The sequence below is a fragment of the Pseudorasbora parva genome, chromosome 1 (assembly GCF_024679245.1).
Source record: "Pseudorasbora parva isolate DD20220531a chromosome 1, ASM2467924v1, whole genome shotgun sequence".
Classification (NCBI taxonomy): Eukaryota; Metazoa; Chordata; class Actinopteri; order Cypriniformes; family Gobionidae; genus Pseudorasbora; species Pseudorasbora parva.
In genome coordinates this window covers 13,213,283-13,231,340 of record NC_090172.1, presented here as the reverse complement: position 1 = coordinate 13,231,340, position 18,058 = coordinate 13,213,283, and the positions used below count along the sequence as shown (strand labels likewise).

At 38.7% G+C, this 18,058-nt stretch overlaps 1 protein-coding gene across 4 annotated transcripts in view; it reads right to left on the bottom strand.

Annotated features, from left to right (window-relative positions):
- The window catches only part of LOC137048623 (equilibrative nucleoside transporter 2), a 47,829-nt gene extending 34,486 nt beyond the window's left edge, over positions 1–13,343 (bottom strand). Inside the window, exons 1-2 of one of the 4 annotated variants that reach the window (XM_067426915.1) lie at positions 6,845–7,074; positions 1,651–1,783 (exon numbers count right to left, since the gene is read on the bottom strand). The gene's annotated coding sequence lies outside the window, so the exon portion shown is untranslated. Of the gene's footprint in view, positions 1–1,650; positions 1,784–6,844; positions 7,076–13,056 lie in introns of those variants that run through there. The other 3 variants (XM_067426986.1, XM_067427143.1, XM_067426832.1) reach the window with 3 other exon arrangements.
- Between the last annotated feature and the right edge of the window lie 4,715 nt (positions 13,344–18,058).

The following is an 18,058-nucleotide window of genomic DNA, read 5'->3' as shown; positions in this document are numbered from 1 at the left end:
CTGCTGTACTGTTTTCACAAAGAGCAGCTTGAATCATGAGGGTTGGGGGTGGTATCCTGGAGGGTTTTCCTTTCCATTTAACTCAGTAATGGATGGAAACAAAGAATCACTGTGAAAGCCAGGCCATTTATTACCAACAGCAATGCAGCTCAAATTATCTTCACAAGAGACAAAGAAATGACACACAAATAGTTTATCCAAACCATTACACACACATGAGGGAAGTGATACTCGGAATTTAGCTGAATGCCAATTAACCCTTTAGTGACTGGTCTGTACGAGATTTAGTAGTAGCATCACTGACTGGATTAAAAGGTTGTCAGTAAACTAGAGTATTGAGGAACAAAGTACTCAAAATGAAATTGATCAATAAATAATAAATTCAATAAAACAACAATGAAATGCTAGACTGGGTAAACCCGGCCTGATCTGCCAGCGATTTGATTTCGCCCTGCAGCTCACGCTGGAAACCTGTATATAATTTATCCTGCTTCTAGGGCTGAACGATATATCGTTATCGTATCTTTATCTAGATATGAACTTTCAAGATATTACTATCGAAAAAAGCAACGATATAGACTATATGGATTTCCCCTCTCCGCACTCGCCCCGGAATACAACTCAGACAACTCTGGCAGTCACAAAAAACAGCAGTTTTACCCGTGCCCTAAAGCCAGCGCGCACACACTACCAGGGACGTGGGAACTATATTGTGAGGGGGGGGGGGGTGTTTCCATGGTGACGCGTCACTGCTTTTCACGTGATGCACCACAGCAGCAACAGCGCTGAATGAATGATGATCTTTTATATAATTTTTCCTTTTTTTATTCAGAATATTTCACAAATGTGTTAGCTATGGCATGAAATATCTGATATTCAGATTGTCAAATACATGCAAGTGGAGGTATATTGTTGTTTAAACACCTTTATAACGATCGCGTTAGTTGAGCTGTATGCGCGGTGGGCACCGCCGTGTTAGTTTGTGCCGCAGAGCAGTTCAGAGAATCGGATCTGTTGGACTCAACCTCTTTGTTTACAACACGTGAATTCATCCACTTCTCCCGAAATACTTAAAAGTAAGTGGCTGGTGAACTGGGAATAGAATAGAGTAAACATTGAAGTTACTTAGACAATGTGTATCTGATATGAATAAAACGTGTCGAAGTATAATGGAAAGGATTATTATTACCTCTTTCGTAGACATCAGTGTGTACTTTACAAACTCTAAATGCATTTTTTTTTTGTACTTATGTGAATTTATATGTTTGAAACCTAAAATAAACAGTATGTGGTTGAAAACACTGAAATGGTGTGATATATGACAGCTCTGAGCGTGCCTGTCTCTGGCTAAATTCAACATTTGGATTTAGCAGTTGATCGTGATGCACTTGATCATACGCTCCAGGGACCAGCGTAGACTGATTACACCTGTGTGATCGTACGTGCCAAAGGCTTAAAAACAATACTTTTCTGTTTTTGTTCTTGAAAATAAAACTATACTTTCCACATTTTTTTGTATTATAATCTTTTTATTTTTCTGAGAAATGCTTGGTTTTCACCGAACAAGTAGTCATATTGTATTGTATCGATATCGAGATATCTGACATGAAAATCGAGATATTAAATTTTCTCCATATCGCTCAGCCCTACCTGCTTCTGTCACACGTTTGCGGGAACAAACAGATTTATCCACCTGGCACGCTATTGGCAGGTTTAACACAATGACAGCTAGAGAAAGATGGATCGATGCTCGTTGATCATGCCTCTTGTGGTCTGATTAGGCCTGTCACGACAAGAAGTTAAGAAGACATTGATGGCATGCTTTTCATTTATTTGGCAAAAAAAAGGAGAATGTGTTTTACTATCTCTACCGGAACTCATGTGCCATTTTAGATTGAACTGAAGAATTAACGATAACACTTTACAATAACAGGACATGAATAATCATGTATTAATACATTAATAGTTAATTCAACATGAAATCATGATTGGTTAAGATATGAACTAATCATGAACAAATGAGGACCTATCCTTAAAGCTGCAGTCCATAACTTTTTGCACTCTAGTGGTTAATAAACAGAACTGCATGCGTCTTGTGGAAGAACATTGCAGCCGGAGCTACTTCTCTCTGTTTATGTCTATGGCGAGTCACGCAGGGACTGTGCTCCTCCGCAGCAGTACCTACCAGACCGGTCTGAAATAGTCTCAATATAAATACTTATTATAAGTGTACTATAATTATTCAGGATAAGACAAAAACACAGTTTGGAAAATGGATTAATGTTGTACAGTCTCATTATATATTTTTTTGTAAATCTTGAACACAAAAAAAGTTACGGACAGCAGCTTTAATTAAGATATGAGTCATAATGATTCATGCATGAATACAGCAGCATTAATACATGTTAGTTCACGTTAGTACATGTTTGGTAATTAATGCATTAATTAACAAGTATAGGTAAACTAAATTAAACAGGCTCTCTAAGAAGAAATAACAGATATTTTGACTTTGAAAAACATTTTCGGAAGCACGTTTCCGCCACAAAAAAAAAAAAAAAAAAATGCAACTTTTTATCTCCGAATTCTGACTCTTTTCTCACAATTGCGAGTTGTAAAGTCACAATTCTGACTTTTTTGAGAGACGGTGTTAACATTAAGTGACATGGCATCTGACGCACAGGAGCCAATGGCACATGTCGCGACACACGCAGTGACACTTCCGGTTCTCATTGGCATATGTCAGTGGATAGTGACATGTGTCGCGACACACGCAGTGGCACTTCCGGTTCTCATTGGCATATGTCAGTGGATAGTGACATGTGTCGCGACACACGCAGTGGCACTTCCGGTTCTCATTGGCATATGTCAGTGGATAGTGACATGTGTCGCGACACCCGCGGTGGCACTTCCGGTTCTCATTGGCATATGTCAGTGGATAGTGACATGTGTCGCGACACACGCAGTGGCACTTCCGGTTCTCATTGGCATATGTCAGTGGATAGTGACATGTGTCGCGACACACGCAGTGGCACTTCCGGTTCTCATTGGCATATGTCAGTGGATAGTGACATGTGTCGCGACACCCGCGGTGGCACTTCCGGTTCTCATTGGCATGTGTCACTGACACTGTCACGAAATGCTGACACTGGCAGTGACACTGAGTCGCGGAACATGTCGCTGTATGTGACACTCACTGGCAGATGAGCTGAACAACTATACTCACGTAATTGTGGCACAAAAGCCAAAATAAATATCCTATTTTCATGACTTTTTCTCCCCTCTTAAATAAATGTTAATCTAACTTGTTAAATTTAGTAATATGTGTTAGTTTGTGACAAGCAGTATCTGAGTGGCATGTGCCACTGTGAAATATAAAGCCATCACTGAGTAGGCCTAAGTATGCAAAAAATAAATTTGATAAAGTATTTACAAATTTGTCTTAACATATCAGACTCTGATACTATCAGATACTGTTTTTGCTACCGTCAAACTTGCAAACAAAATGTCAAATACACCACCCGTTGATGTTTCTCAACTGTCTTAAGTTATGGTGTATCTTTGCGCTGGCTATACTGACACCTAGAGGAGAGAGTGCAGCATGATGCAAAATTAAAGCTTTGCTACAGTAACGGATGCGACTGTTAATGCGATATTTGTAGTGACTTATGATGGTTTGTACGTGTTTTCTAGGACGTGCAGTTTGCGTGATCAATAGGGATGGGACGAAATATCGTTTGACAAAATATCGCGATACAAAACGTGACGAAACTCATCGAGGTCGAAAAAAATGTATCGCGAAATAAAGATAGATGGCACTGCTGCATGATTTGCGTAGAATGAGGTTGGGGTGCAGCAGCAAACATTAATAGGGAAAGAAAAGGGTTGACATTAGCATTAATATTCTAAACCAAAAATGCAGTTATTGCCTACATAAACTACCATATTTTCTGTTTAACTTTTATTAGACTCCAGAAAGAAAAGGGCGTTTTTTCACTGAGCACATTCTCTGCAGTCTGAGCGCTATGCACTGCAGCTCACTCTCGCTCATGTCTGAGGTAAATCATTAACACCATCACCGCTTACAGTACACCTGTTTTATTGAACTAAATACATGGCAATCGGCTAAAACGAATGAACAGGTTACTTTCCTGAACAAGCGCGCTCCCGAGTCCGTGTTCTTCACACTGTCCACGTGAATCGCGGCCCAGTTCGGCGCGCATGCGCAAAATACCGGCAGTTCAACAGGAAATGCGGATCTCTTAAAGGGGCCGCACTATATTCCTACTCGTGTAATATGGACCTCCTCCAGGTATGGTGTGGTTCTGGTTCGCTCACTGGTACACATTAACAATTTTTCATACGAACTTTGCCCTGTTCTGAATTAAACTGCCAGTGTAAAAACTCCCTTTATATTCTTAAAATGAGAGAAATGACTAACAGTTACTTACTCATTATTTTTAAGTTTAGGCTTAAGAGAACAATTTCTTAGATAAACATATCTATGACCTTTGATATGTCTAGTCTTCATACTGTATTGATTATTATTGAATAAGTATGGTTTCACTAATAATAAATGTACATTTGCATAAAGCATGCATATTTGTCCATACCTATGTTGATTAGAGTATTAAAAACTTAATTTAAACTTAATTTAAGATACATTTACAATTGCTAAAAAGGTGCGATTTAAAATCGAGTTAACTCATGACAATCATGCAGTTAATCGCGATTCAATATTTTAATCGATTGACAGCCCTACAGTGCCCTCCACAATTATTGGCACCCCTGTTTAAGATGTGGTCGCGGACTTCTAAAAATTCTTCTATTTTTTTAAACAACATAGAACAAAAATGCAAAAAAAGAGAAAAATCCTACCGTTCGTTTAAGTACATTACTTTGGTGGTAAAAAAAAATAAAAAAAATATTTTGATATCGTATCGTGACGTATCGTATCGTAACCCTGGCATATCGAGGTGCATCGTATCGTGAGTTTAAGTGTATCGTCCCATCCCTAGTGATCAACAACATTGGCACCAAAATTTAACAAGTTAGATTAACATTTATTTAAGAGGGGAAAAAAGTCACGAAAATAGGATATTTATTTTGGCTTTTGTGCCACAATTACGTGAGTATAGTTGTTCAGCTCATCTGCCAGTGAGTGTCACATACAGCGACATGTTCCGCGACTCAGTGTCACTGCCAGTGTCAGCGTTTCGTGACAGTGTCAGTGACACATGTCACTATCCACTGACATATGCCAATGAGAACCGGAAGTGCCACTGCGTGTGTCGCGACATGTGCCATTGGCTCCTGTGCGTCAGATGCCATGTCACTTAATGTTAATACTGCTACTGACTTTTTTTCTCACAATTGCGTGATATAAAGACAGAATTCTGAGATATAAAGTCGCAATTGCGAGTTATAAAGTCATTGATCTGATTCTGCCGTGTCCCGACATGAGTTGTGTCGTGAACACATTATAATAAGTATTTTTAACTGTTAGCTGATAATGATGGAATGATTGTCTTATTACCTGAGTGGCATTTATATCTCTGAGCAAACGCGCTCTTGGGGGGATTTTAAATGCAAGCTTTGGCACTGAAACAGAACGGATGTGAGGTGATAACGTTCATATTCTGATGTGTTATTATGGAAATATAATCCCCAGAACATCACCACCCTCAGAATGTGCTGTAATTTGCTGTATTTGTCTGATCGATGCTCCATTTCAGCATCAAGCCTCTCGGTCTTCAGCAAACCTCCAAACAAATTTAACAAACAGGTCTTTCCATTTCCATCCTGTCCACCCCTTCTTCAGAAAAGGCAGATGAATAAATGCTTTGATAACCTGCATCTAAACGCAACACTTCAGTCATGTAGTAAATAACCTGTTTGCATATTCAAACTTATTTATGGTCATTCAAATGATTCCTATTGGCCAAATCCGCCAGGCCAATATTTTACCATTTTCAAATTATTGCCATTTACCAGAAGTCTCAACTCTTATCTGCTTTAAATTACATATTTTGTTGCCAAAAAATATTATTATTATTTTTTTAAATATTCAAGATAATTACATTTCATTTAAATGCATATAGGGCTGACACGAACTGTGTCAAAAATATTGACAAAAACAACAATTATCTTTTCATTGTTGAATGATTATTTCACACAGGATGTAACGTTAACATGACGTCGTTCAATCAATGACGCATAATAACCAATAACCGTTTTAGTCTTTAGTCTGGAACACTTCAACTGGAAACGACGTAACACCGCCCAAACTGGTTTGTTTTTTAACCCTGACCTCTTTTTTCAAAAGCAGTGGGTTCTTCTTTGCAATAATAATACAATAATTTGTTTTTTAAATATATAAAAAGAAGACGTAACGAATGCTATGGAGTAAAAAAAAAATGTATCTGAAAATCCAGATGACTGACCAACTGATCGGTGCGTAGGCTACTTGCTACGGCGCTAATTAGTTTATGTATATTATTACAGTCCTTGCTTTTTCTTCCAGTAATCCATAATTTCCATCATTGTGTCGTGTGTGTGTGTGTGTGTGTGTGTGTGTGTGTGTGTGTGTGTGTGTGTGTGTGTGTGTGAGACAAAAGCTTCTCTGTTCCCTCCAGCTGGTCATGTCATAAATTACTAAAATACACAAGAGCAAATTCAATTCACTCATAGAGAGAGGGAGAGTGTGAGATGACGACAATGATGATGGTGACCATGGTGTAATTTCAAGATTGGTAATCGCAATCAATGAGTTAACACTACTAAAGTTTTCTATCTAAAGAAAGAAAGGTCATTTGAAGGAAAGTCAGCGTTTAGTTTATCTGCTCACCTGTTTTCACGATGCTTTTGGCTATTCTCTCATTTCACCTGCCCATTTAAAAAAATATCCACAAAAAGATACGCAGTTTGGATTAAATCAATTATCCGCGTGTCATTTCCATCACATGTGGGAAAATTGCACTTCTTCTTCTTCTGCTTTATTCGCGGTTGGCAAACCAGTTTGGTGAATTACGTTACCGCTACCAGCTGGACTGGAGTGTGAGTGGCAGCCGTGGTAGCACACTTCCTTGTGAAATTTGTGCAGTCCTCATGTAAAGGTGACAGATTTCTGAAATGGAGCACTGATATTCACTCCCCAATTTTTTTTTTTATTGGGGGGGGGGGGGGTGTTTGTTTGTTTTTTTTTGGGGGGGGGGTTGTTGTTTGTTTTTGGTGGGAAGTTCACACGACGCGTTTTAAAGAACTTTTGACATTTTACCTTTTTTTTTTTTTTTTTTTTGGCAGCGAGACGATCGCATTTAACAAAAATGGAAAAGTAAACAAGGTTAAACAAAATGGAAAAGTAGGTTAAACAAGGTTAAACAAAATGGGAAAGTATAGCCCAGTGTATTGGAATGGAAAAGCCCGTGAAATGTTTTAAAACAACCATGCAGGGAAAACCACTTTTCAGTTCACTTGCCAAACATACGCTACGGCACCGTAATCGAAGTGGTAAGACATCATTTAAAACTAAAATGTTACGCAAACGTAGCCTATGGACAATATTGAAATCAGTAGAAGTGCCCAGAATATGAACATAAGGCGCAAAGATTCACGTTAGCGTTTACTTCCCACTGTAAAAAGTAGCCACATGCAATTGCAAGAGCTATTTCTATTTGATATTACATTTGAAATTGCAGATCTTGCGCAGCTGTTATTTGACACCAGAGTCGATCAGTTTATAATTAGGGGTAGCCTACATTTCATGTCCGTGCACTCAAATGATCAAGTCGACATATTTTTCATTAACTTTGCAATGATTGCTTTTATATCAGGGGACATTTCTTATTAATTTAATACAAAAATCTAACAGATATAGGCTTAGCTATCTTTTATCTTGCTAAAATGTCATTTTATACTTGAATTTGCTGTTTTTGTGCTGTCTGATTTAGTAAATGTGAGGGTTTGATCTTCAGATTAGCACTAAAATGCATGTTTCTCTTATAAATATTTGTCCAAAATAATCATTCAATTATGAGAAAGGTGTTTTAAAAAATATTTTGCTCATGCATCTACATTATATTATCCATTTTGTGTGTGTCCGAGAAATCAGTGTCAACCTTATAAAACCCCCTATAAATCAGTAATGGTTTGTTAATATGGAAGCTTATGTGTAGCAATATTCAATTTGCAATGCAATATGCAAAATGGCAATGCAATATGCAAAATGGCAATGTATTTCCGTATTTAAATTTACATTTTCCATCCCACGTGTGCAACATTTGGAGCAAAATGATAATTCAAATTGAATAATATACATTTGCTATTTCCTACACTGGTTTTAACATATCATTTAAACAATTACAAATGTATTACATAAATTATTAGATGTGTTTAACATGTTCAAGTAAAGATTTTAGTAAAATGATCATTTAAATGTTATTTATCTTAATTGCACTCCCAGTTAAGATACTTGCAATTGCTTTTTCATTATATGTCCCACAATGAATGTAGCAAAATTCAATGTGGAATTGAACATGCAATACGAGCCGATCAAGTCTCTGCCTCCGCCCTGTCAATCACCGCATCAAGGCGGCTAAAAAATGCTGGGTTAAAAGCAACCCAAGTTGGGTTGAAAATGGACCAACCCAGAAATCGGGTTGTTTGAATGGGTCCATTTACTAGGGTTCAAACAACCCAATTTCTGTGTTTGTCCATTTCCAACCCAACTTGGGTTGTTTTTAACCCAGTATTTTTTTAGAGTGTATTAGAGCGAGATGTTTACTGCAAGATAAAAAGGAGCAAGAACACAGAAATGATTGCGCGCGTCTGCCAGTCACTGTTTTGTGTTAGACCAGTATGTTTTAGAACCATAGATATTTATGGTTAGAACGTCTTGCAGATAACCATGAGGATGGTCATGTGTCTGCTGAAGTGAGCTATGGTTACACAGATTATTTTACTCTCAAATAATCTTAGACAAGCTGCCCATGGTTATTGTTTGCTACATCATTATGGTTTTCCCCCTCTCTTTTAACCATTCTGATTGTTGTTTAATGCATACATTTTATTTAAATAATATGTAGCCTAGTCCATCTCGGCCTAATAATAATAATAATAATAATAATAATAATAATTTATATTCCCAAAAACAACTCTGGTGATGTATAAACCCACCTTTCACATCTAAGTTATATGATCTCTGTTAAATGTGCATATAGCGCAAGAATTGAAGATTGGATTTATATTCATTTTGCGGAGAGATGTAAGGTAATACAAACTGCATTTTTTGTTTTGTTTTTGTTTAGATTGTAGAGCCCATTTCGATTGCGAGTGCCGTTGTGAGCACCATCAACCTGCCTCACACCGCACTAGCCATTATTTTTAATGGAAAGGAGACATAGGTGTGTTATTCAAGCATTAATTAAAATTAGAAAAGTGAAATGTCTGAATTTCCATGGTGGTAACTCTTTTATTTTTATTATTATTATTATTTTTACATTTCGTTATTTTGGCTTGAGATTTCGTTTGTTGGAAATATAAACTGAATTTAGAAATGCTTTTGAAATTAGAAACTTTTTTAAAAACAACATACATTTTTTAAATGAAGACTGAATCCACAGCCTTTGTTGTTATTTTGAGTGTACACAAATAAAAGTAGACAGTGTATAGTTTATAATTATGTCTTGCACTTATCTCCACCAGACAGTGGGTTAAAGAACACGTAGTGATCGAGATGGACAACACATTTTTTTATTAAAGGTGCACTATGTAGTATTTTTGCAGAAAAATATCCAAAAACCACTAGGCCAGTGTTATATATTTTGTTCAGTTGAGTACCTAAAATATCCCAAATGTTTCCAACTATTTGTAAAATGTGAGAAAATTGCTATTTTAACTAAGGACCGGGACGTTTCAGCATAGCGTCTGAGGAAGTCGCCTGTCAATTGCATCATATCTGCGCTGCCCTCGGTTTCGGGTTTTATTTGGCAGAATTGCTTTACTCTTAGCAGTGTGAACAAGTGAAGAAATGAATGGAGTAACGTCATAACATCATTTTCAACACACTTAAATGTATCTAATATGATAAACAGAGCTGCATTACCTCATAATCATAACCGAAAGAGCGGAAATAGTGCAGGCACCCGGCGAATGTGTCCCGTCCCGTCATAATAAAAGTCCCGGTGCTCGCGAGATGGGTATTTGTGTAACAATCGCTCCAGCGGCCGTGCTCAGATCCACAACACTCGGTCCTGGTCTGCTTCATACTACAGTAACGTTATAACCACATGCAGGAACGTGATTGAGTCCTATTTTCCACCGGCTGTGAGGTGAAGACCACGGGCCTGTACCATGAAGCTGGTTTAGCTGGCTAGCCAGATTTGTTTAAGCTTAGTTTGTGCCAATCCTGGGTTTTAGGTACCATTAAAGTGGTTTGGCTTTTAGCTGTGTTCATCGCCATAGTAACTTATGCTCCACAGCTAACCTGCTCTGGGGCAGGTTATGTTCTGGATTAGAGGGCTCAATCTGAAATTGGACCTATCAGCTGTGAGTACCTCTGATGCAATAAAGTCACTCCCCCTGTTTCTACTCCAAATTAAAGGTCACTGCATAGCAAATGGTTTTTAAAGACTAAAGCGTCTGGCTTTTAACAATGCTTATTTATAAAAAATATTAATTTTGAATGATTTAGATATAATTTATGTAATTATTATACCTTTAATCAATTACATATTTATCATTTTAGTTAATCAATCATTAATAGGCACATTGTTAAAATTAATACACAAGTCATATAAATAACATCACTTGCATAAAGTCATGAATAAGCTTTAAAATCAATAAATAAAACTAGCCTATTAAAAAAAGAAGCGTACTGAGCTTAAATGTTCAATGTTCTCTATACCAACTAAACTAACTTCATAACTTTTACTTGCATTGACGTACTATTTTTTTTTCTTTAAGTTGTCCTCTTTCATAAACAGCTTTTCTTCTTGCTGTGTATTTTTTTTTAATTTTTAATTCTTAATATTTTTCAATCATGCAATATTCTGCAGAAGAGAGAAATTAATCTCACTCATTGTCTCACGAGAAGTGAATCTCAGTTCCACAGCGTGTGATTGGCTGTTCACTGCTGATGTCACAGCTAAACTCCTGAACTCAGGATCAAAGCCTGAGTTGACAAAGAAAGCTGATGATCAGCATCATGGGACCAACAAAGCCTTAATACATTGGTTTGGTTTTGTCAACTCGAAACTAATCCTTTAACCCTGAGTTTGTTAAACTACCATCATGGTACAGGCCCCACATGTCCCAAGATACTGAGCTCAAACTTTGCGTCATCAAACTACGCATTTGTTTTGAATAGGCGACCTCTAGTGGACGGAAAGTTGCATAGTGCACCTTTAATATAATGTATGCATTAAAAAACAATCAGAATGATAAAAAGAGAGGAAAAAATACAACCATACGGATATATCAAAAAATAATCATCGGCAGCTTGTCTAAGATTATTTGAGAGTAAAATAATCTGTGTAACCACAGCTCACTTCAGCAGACACGTGACCAGGTGCGTTCTCTACGACGTTCTAAAACGTACTGGTCTAACAGAACAGTGACTGACAGACGCACACAATCCTTTCTGTGTTCTTGCTCCTCTTCATCTGGCAGTAAACGCCTCGCTCGAATAGCTCTGCTGTCGCCATGTTTCAAACACCTGGCCCCGCCTTGATGCGGTGATTGACAGGGCGGAGGCAGAGACTTGAGATTGGCTCGTATTGCATTTTCAATTCCACAATCAATTTTGCTACATTCATTGTGGGACATATAATGAAAATGCCATCGCAAGTATCTTAACTGGGAGTGTAAATGCAATTAAGATAAATAACATTTAAATAATCATTTTGCTACAATTTTTGCTTAAACATGTTAAACACATATATCACACATCATTTTAATTTTGCAACTTAAAAAAGCATTCAAATATATGTTTAAATGATATTTTAAAATCAGTGTAGGAAATAGCTAATGTAAATTATATTATTCAATTTGAATTATCATTTTGCTCCAAATGTTGCACACATGGTATGGAAAATTTTATTTAAATACTGAAATACATTGCCATATTGCATTGCAAATTGAATATTGCTACACACAGGCTTCCATAATAGTCACTTGTCCGACATCAAATTGTCGTTCCTTTATTTTGGAGGTAAATTTGAAAACAGTGTTGTAGATTATAATTTCTCCTGTTCAATATATGATCTATATTATTGTCTGCACATATTAATTGACTGTCAACTGTGTTATCAACATGTTATGGTAAACTTGCGTCCAGTACCGCCGCTGGCCGTCTTGATGCCCTACGCATCATTACTTTATGATTCCCGCGGGTTTCACGTTCACGTATTTGTTGACCGGGGGTGCTGAGATAATTCTCGTGGTGCCTCCCTCAGCACTTGGTACCCTACACGCAGCGCATGATGCTATATTTATTTATATTTTATATGTATTCATTTATATAATATTATATTTATAAATGTGTAGAGAAAGAATATAAAAACATAAATTAATCTAGGCCAACTACCAACTAATCCAAGGCCAGCAGTTTGCACAAGACCCAAAAATACCCGAAATATCAACTGTGTTACCTGTCAACTGTGTTACCCACCCATCAATTGTGACAAGGAGTCACATGGTTGACAATTCAATTTAAATTGTATTAATTGCTTGTACTTATTTTTTGTTGAATTAAAAAAAGAAAGTTATACTTCTAAAGAGAGTTTTCTCTTTTCCTTCTAATGTGTACTTTCATTGGTGTTACTCCTGTCAACTGTGTTACTTTGTCTGTCAGCTGTATTACTTGGTCTGTCAACTGTGTTGTGTTTTTTTTATGTCATAAATGTGAACTAAACCATCCGAAAAATAGAGACATATCCCTTGAGATGCAAATCTTGGTAAGGACTGTGAATAATACTAAATTCAGCATACTGTGTATTTATGACACAGCATGTCCTGATTTTGGCTGACATAAAATGTACCCCTAAATATAGAATGACTCACCACTCTATCCTGCCCAGTGTTCCCGGTATTGCAACTGCTCTTGTTTCCAACTTGTAACGGCTGCAACTGCTGATACAGATATGCGGTACACTTAACATAGCGGTAGTTCAGTGGTCAAAATGCTATTGAAATCTCACTTTGTCAGTTCAGTATGCAACATATTCACAAATTCTAATTTCCCAGATCAAAAACTTGTGAGCTAAACGTTATTGTTACTACAGAAATAACACAGTCGATCGAAGTAAGGACAAGGACCATACATTTCCTCAAAACGAGCCTCTGCAGTGGACATTGACATTGTTTTTGGGCAGACGGCAGAGATAGATCCGAAGGGACCGTCTTCAAAGTGCAAACCCCGAAAAGCACGTACAGTTAACATACATAACTTCAATATAACTCACTGTAGTGTCACCAAATTCAGTTCACTCATCACTGCTGTCCTGCTGGTTATAGCCTACTACAAAATTTATTTTGGGAAAATGTGTTTTTGCAACATTTTTATTAATTATTTATTATCAAGAACATTCAATAACTTCATATTATTAAAAAATATATACACACTTTTACACACTGTAGTGTTCACACATCAATGTCCTCAAACTGATTGTACTACAAAACTTAATTTGACACAAAAAATGCTTTTGCAAATTTGAGTTTTTTTCATAATAAAGTTTTTATTATGAAAAATATTCAGTTACTTTACTGTTACGCACTGTGCTGTCGCTAAAATTCAGTTCACACCACTGCAAAAACACATTTTTTCAAACTTTTCCAACTTATTGAATATATTTTTAATGAAAGTGGGGTTACTGAATATTTTTCATAATAAAAAATCATAAAAATTATGCAAAAGCACATTAACCAGCAGGACAGCAGTGATGTGTGTACTTTATTTGGTGACACTAAAATGTGTTACAGTAAATTTATTAAATATATTTTTAATAATAGTAAGGTTATTGAATGTTTTTCATAATAAAAAAAATAATGTAAAAGCACATAACCAGCAGAACAGCAGTCATGTGTGAACTGTATTTGGTGACACTACAATGTGTTACGGTGAAGTTAGTGAATTTTTTTGTTAATAAAAAAATCTATACAATTCTATGAAATCTATAAATACTGGTTTGCAGCTGAACACCAGACCTTGCTAAAGGGCCTCTGCACTCCACCTCTGCAGCCTTAACTATAATTTTAAAGATGAGGATGAAAAGAGAGTGACTGATATTGTGCACCCTGTGATACCGTGATAATGTCCTTCTCCAGCTGGCACCAACTTGATGTTACTGGCCCAGATGTGACTCAATCTGAAGTTTTATAATAGTACAAGATGAGTTCTTTGATCTAGCTGGGAACACAGTGCCGGTTTAACGTAGTCTCGACCAACTTGTGTGGTATTGAACCGTAAGCATTGGTCAGGTCCAGCCCACAACACAACCGGATCTCCTTCCCCATTGCTTGCCTCTCTGATCCACTGTTAGGCTCCTCCTGTGCCCGCATTTACACTGCAGGTCTTGATGCACAATTCCGATTTGGTGACTATATCCGACTATATTTTTTTGACGACCCACTTACATCATCTTTTGGAAGCGACCCATATCCGATATTTGCATTTACACTGCACACTGGCGAAACAGCCCAAGATGTTCTTAAAACATCTAAGTAAAATAGTGCAATATGCAATGGACGCAGACAAAATGATTTTTCAATGTATTGCTTTCTGCACTTTTCCACACATCTTTAAAGGTCAGCAAAATATTTCTCTCATAAGGGGGAGAGCCCTTGATTGCAGTTCGTGTCCACCTGAGTTGACATCATTTGCCTCCATCCCTTTTTCAAAGCGTAAGACTCGCATTTACTGGGGAATATCCGATTTTACCGCTTACATGGCAGACCCAAATGCACGTATCCGAATCATATCAGATTTATTGCCACATGAGTGAGGTCTGAATCCAATCTGAGGATATCGGAATTCATGTGGGGTTTTTTTCCTGCTTACAAGTTTACGTCATATCCGATATGGGCCACATGAGAGGACATTTTTTAAATTGGGTCACTTGAACCATGCAGTATAAATGGGGCGTGTATGTTCCAGGCAGCCTGGCCTCCCTAGAGTCCCTCCCTTCTGCATCGATGTGTCGATAGGGTTTTTCTTTAGAAGGAATTCTTTCAGCTGTCAAGACACAATGCTGAAGAAAATCTTCGACACTGAGCAAAGTGAAGGATCTGAAGTGCTCAAGGTTTGTGTCCGCTCGTCCAGGAGCTGAACTGGCTCTGGCTGGTTTCCCCACTTCTTGGATCTCTTCAGGCTCTGCTCCCTCATATCGAAGTCGACTTCTGGGGCTGGTTGATCCAGAAGGGCCCTCTGGTGTTCCAATTCTTGGTTTCGTAAAGGATCCTGCAGAGTGGCGTGGAGCGATCACCTCCTTGGAGCATGTGAGGTGTGTCCACTTCGCTTGCTGCCAAACAATTCCCTTGTAAAACTGAAGGGGTTAGCTTTGAAAGCGTCTCTTTTCCTGGCTCTCTCCCTGCCCCGTGTCCTATACCACTCTGCCCTCCGTAGTGTCATGAGGATGTTGCGAAGCTCAGCAAGTGGTGATTTCTCTTCCTCCTACTCTGCGCTCTTGTATCGCCTTGTGAGGGCCTGGAACACTTGTCGCAGCTGATGGATATTTGCCGCTCTTCAATTCATGATATAAATTGCTTTGCCAGACTTCTCCTGTCCAAAGCGCTCCGCTCCATAGCTCACGATGACTGTGGACATGGCTTGCAGGCGGCTGTTGACATCCCCTAGTGTTTATCATTTAGGGATAGGTAAACCGACATGCTGAATTAGGGACAATAAAAGTGAGTGGGTTCAATATCATTTTTCTTAAAAAGTGGGTGGGTCTTGTCCATCCACATACAATGGTTCCAACGCCTATGTTTTCCAACATACACCAAGCCTATTAATTAAAGGCACTGTTGAAAATGCAATCCGGATCAGGGTTTACAGTCCCGATTTGTACTCTACTGTATTATACCTCTCAGTGGAAACAAGCCATTTGTATTCAAGGATACCTTTGGATGTTTACAACTGCACTTTGGAACACTCCTGCTAAGTTGCTTTACCTCTAGAACACCTCTCCACCCTTTAGCCCCACAGAGTCCGCCCATAGCTGATCATAGCTCCCTAATCACGGCTGGAGAGAGTGATCATAGTTCCCTCGTTTCAGACACAACAGCTGCTCTAATGCTCTCGATGTATGTTCTCTCAACCAGCCCTCCAGATATCAGCAAAGCCCCTTTCACACTGCACGTCGGACCCGCAATATTCCCGGAACATTGCCGGGTCGCCTTCTGTGTGAAAGCGACCACGTCCCGGCATTGATTACCGAATTGAACCCGGGTCGGGGACCTAGTAACATTGCGGTATTCGACCCGGGACGAGCGCTGTGTGAACAAAAGCCAAAACTAATGCTGCAACGTGTACGTAGTTGTCGTGCGACTCCTGCTTGTTTTTTCAATAATACAACCCTGCAGTGCCAGAAGAGCTAGTCGATGTTTTAAATGCAGAGAGTGTTCGTATACAAAAGAAACTAAAATTAAACAAGCAGAAATGTGCGCAAACTGGACACAAGTCGAGACCACGGAGCTCCTTACTATCCGCGCTGAAGCTGAGATCGCTCGCCATTATACGTCACATCAGGATGTCACTTGTCAACTCGTTCCGGGACCGTTACGGGTTGTGTGTGAAATCGCACATATTACGGTATTTCGCTGGCAGTGTGAATGGGCCAAATCTAGTGGCCCGGGAACAAATGCCGGGTCGCATTATCCGTGTATTTGCCGGAATCGCAGTGTGAAAGGGGCTCATGTCAGTCAGAACAGATATCCATCTATCAGCCGTCACAGGTCAGTTTTGTCTGCATCCTGGACTGTCTGCTGCGGGGGTTTCATCCTGGCCCCTCCTGCCTGCTTCTCCACCCTGTCTTCTTCCTCCCACTCCACCATAGAGTATAATGTTTTGGAGCATCTAGAATCCACTCCTAGAGAGGGGGTTTCTGTCTCGAACCAGTCATCCTTGACTGTGACACTCCCTCACTCACACTCTGGACTACACTTCCCAGCATCTCTGCTGCTTCTCACTAGGGGTTGAACGACTTCCATTTTTTAAAAGTCGACATTTATGTGATGAAAGTCAAGTCGAAGTCGACTAGTCGCTGATGACGTCATTAATGAACAAATAAACCTGAACCTTGAGTTGAGACGCGAACGCGGGTCTTCTTGTGCACAGGACAGTGATGGCATATGACACAGCACTGCTCATAAGGTTATTGGTCCTACATAACAGCTTTTGTATCAGTTCTTTTGTCTTATGGTCGTTATATTTCTTACAGATTTCTGCTTGTTCTGAATAAGATGCAAATAAAGTAGCACAATAAAGATATGTGAATGCATTAGTAAGTGATTGTGTGTAAATTAAATCACTCAATCTCCGCGTGATCAGGCTATGTGTGTGCGTTGCAATGCAGCATGCATTAGTTTAGCGCGATGATTAACTTATGTGTACAATCAATTTTCCCGATCAATTTTGAGCATCCAGATGGTAATCAAACATGTCTTGTGGAGAGCTCTTGAAGTATGCATTTATTTGTCATTTTTAACTGTTCAAAACAGAGCCTGCGTGTGAGGAAATTGCTTATCCTGTTGCACCCTCTATAGGCCAGCGACTACTCGACATCAAGCTTACAGTGTCATGACAGAGCATTTAGGTCGACTAGTAAGTTAGTCGACTAGTCGGTGCAACCCCTGGTTCTCACCGGTACTCATTCAGCCATCACCCATCAAGACACACATAGGCTGCATCCGAAAACTTAAGCAACTGACTTGTTGCCTCGCTGCCTTGTAGACAATAATTTTGCAGACAGCGTTTTCACACTAAGGCTCCTCGTGAAACTGATTTTGGACAGAATTCTGAGGCAGCATAAGTTTAATGATCTACAGCAAAATAGAGCGAGCTTTG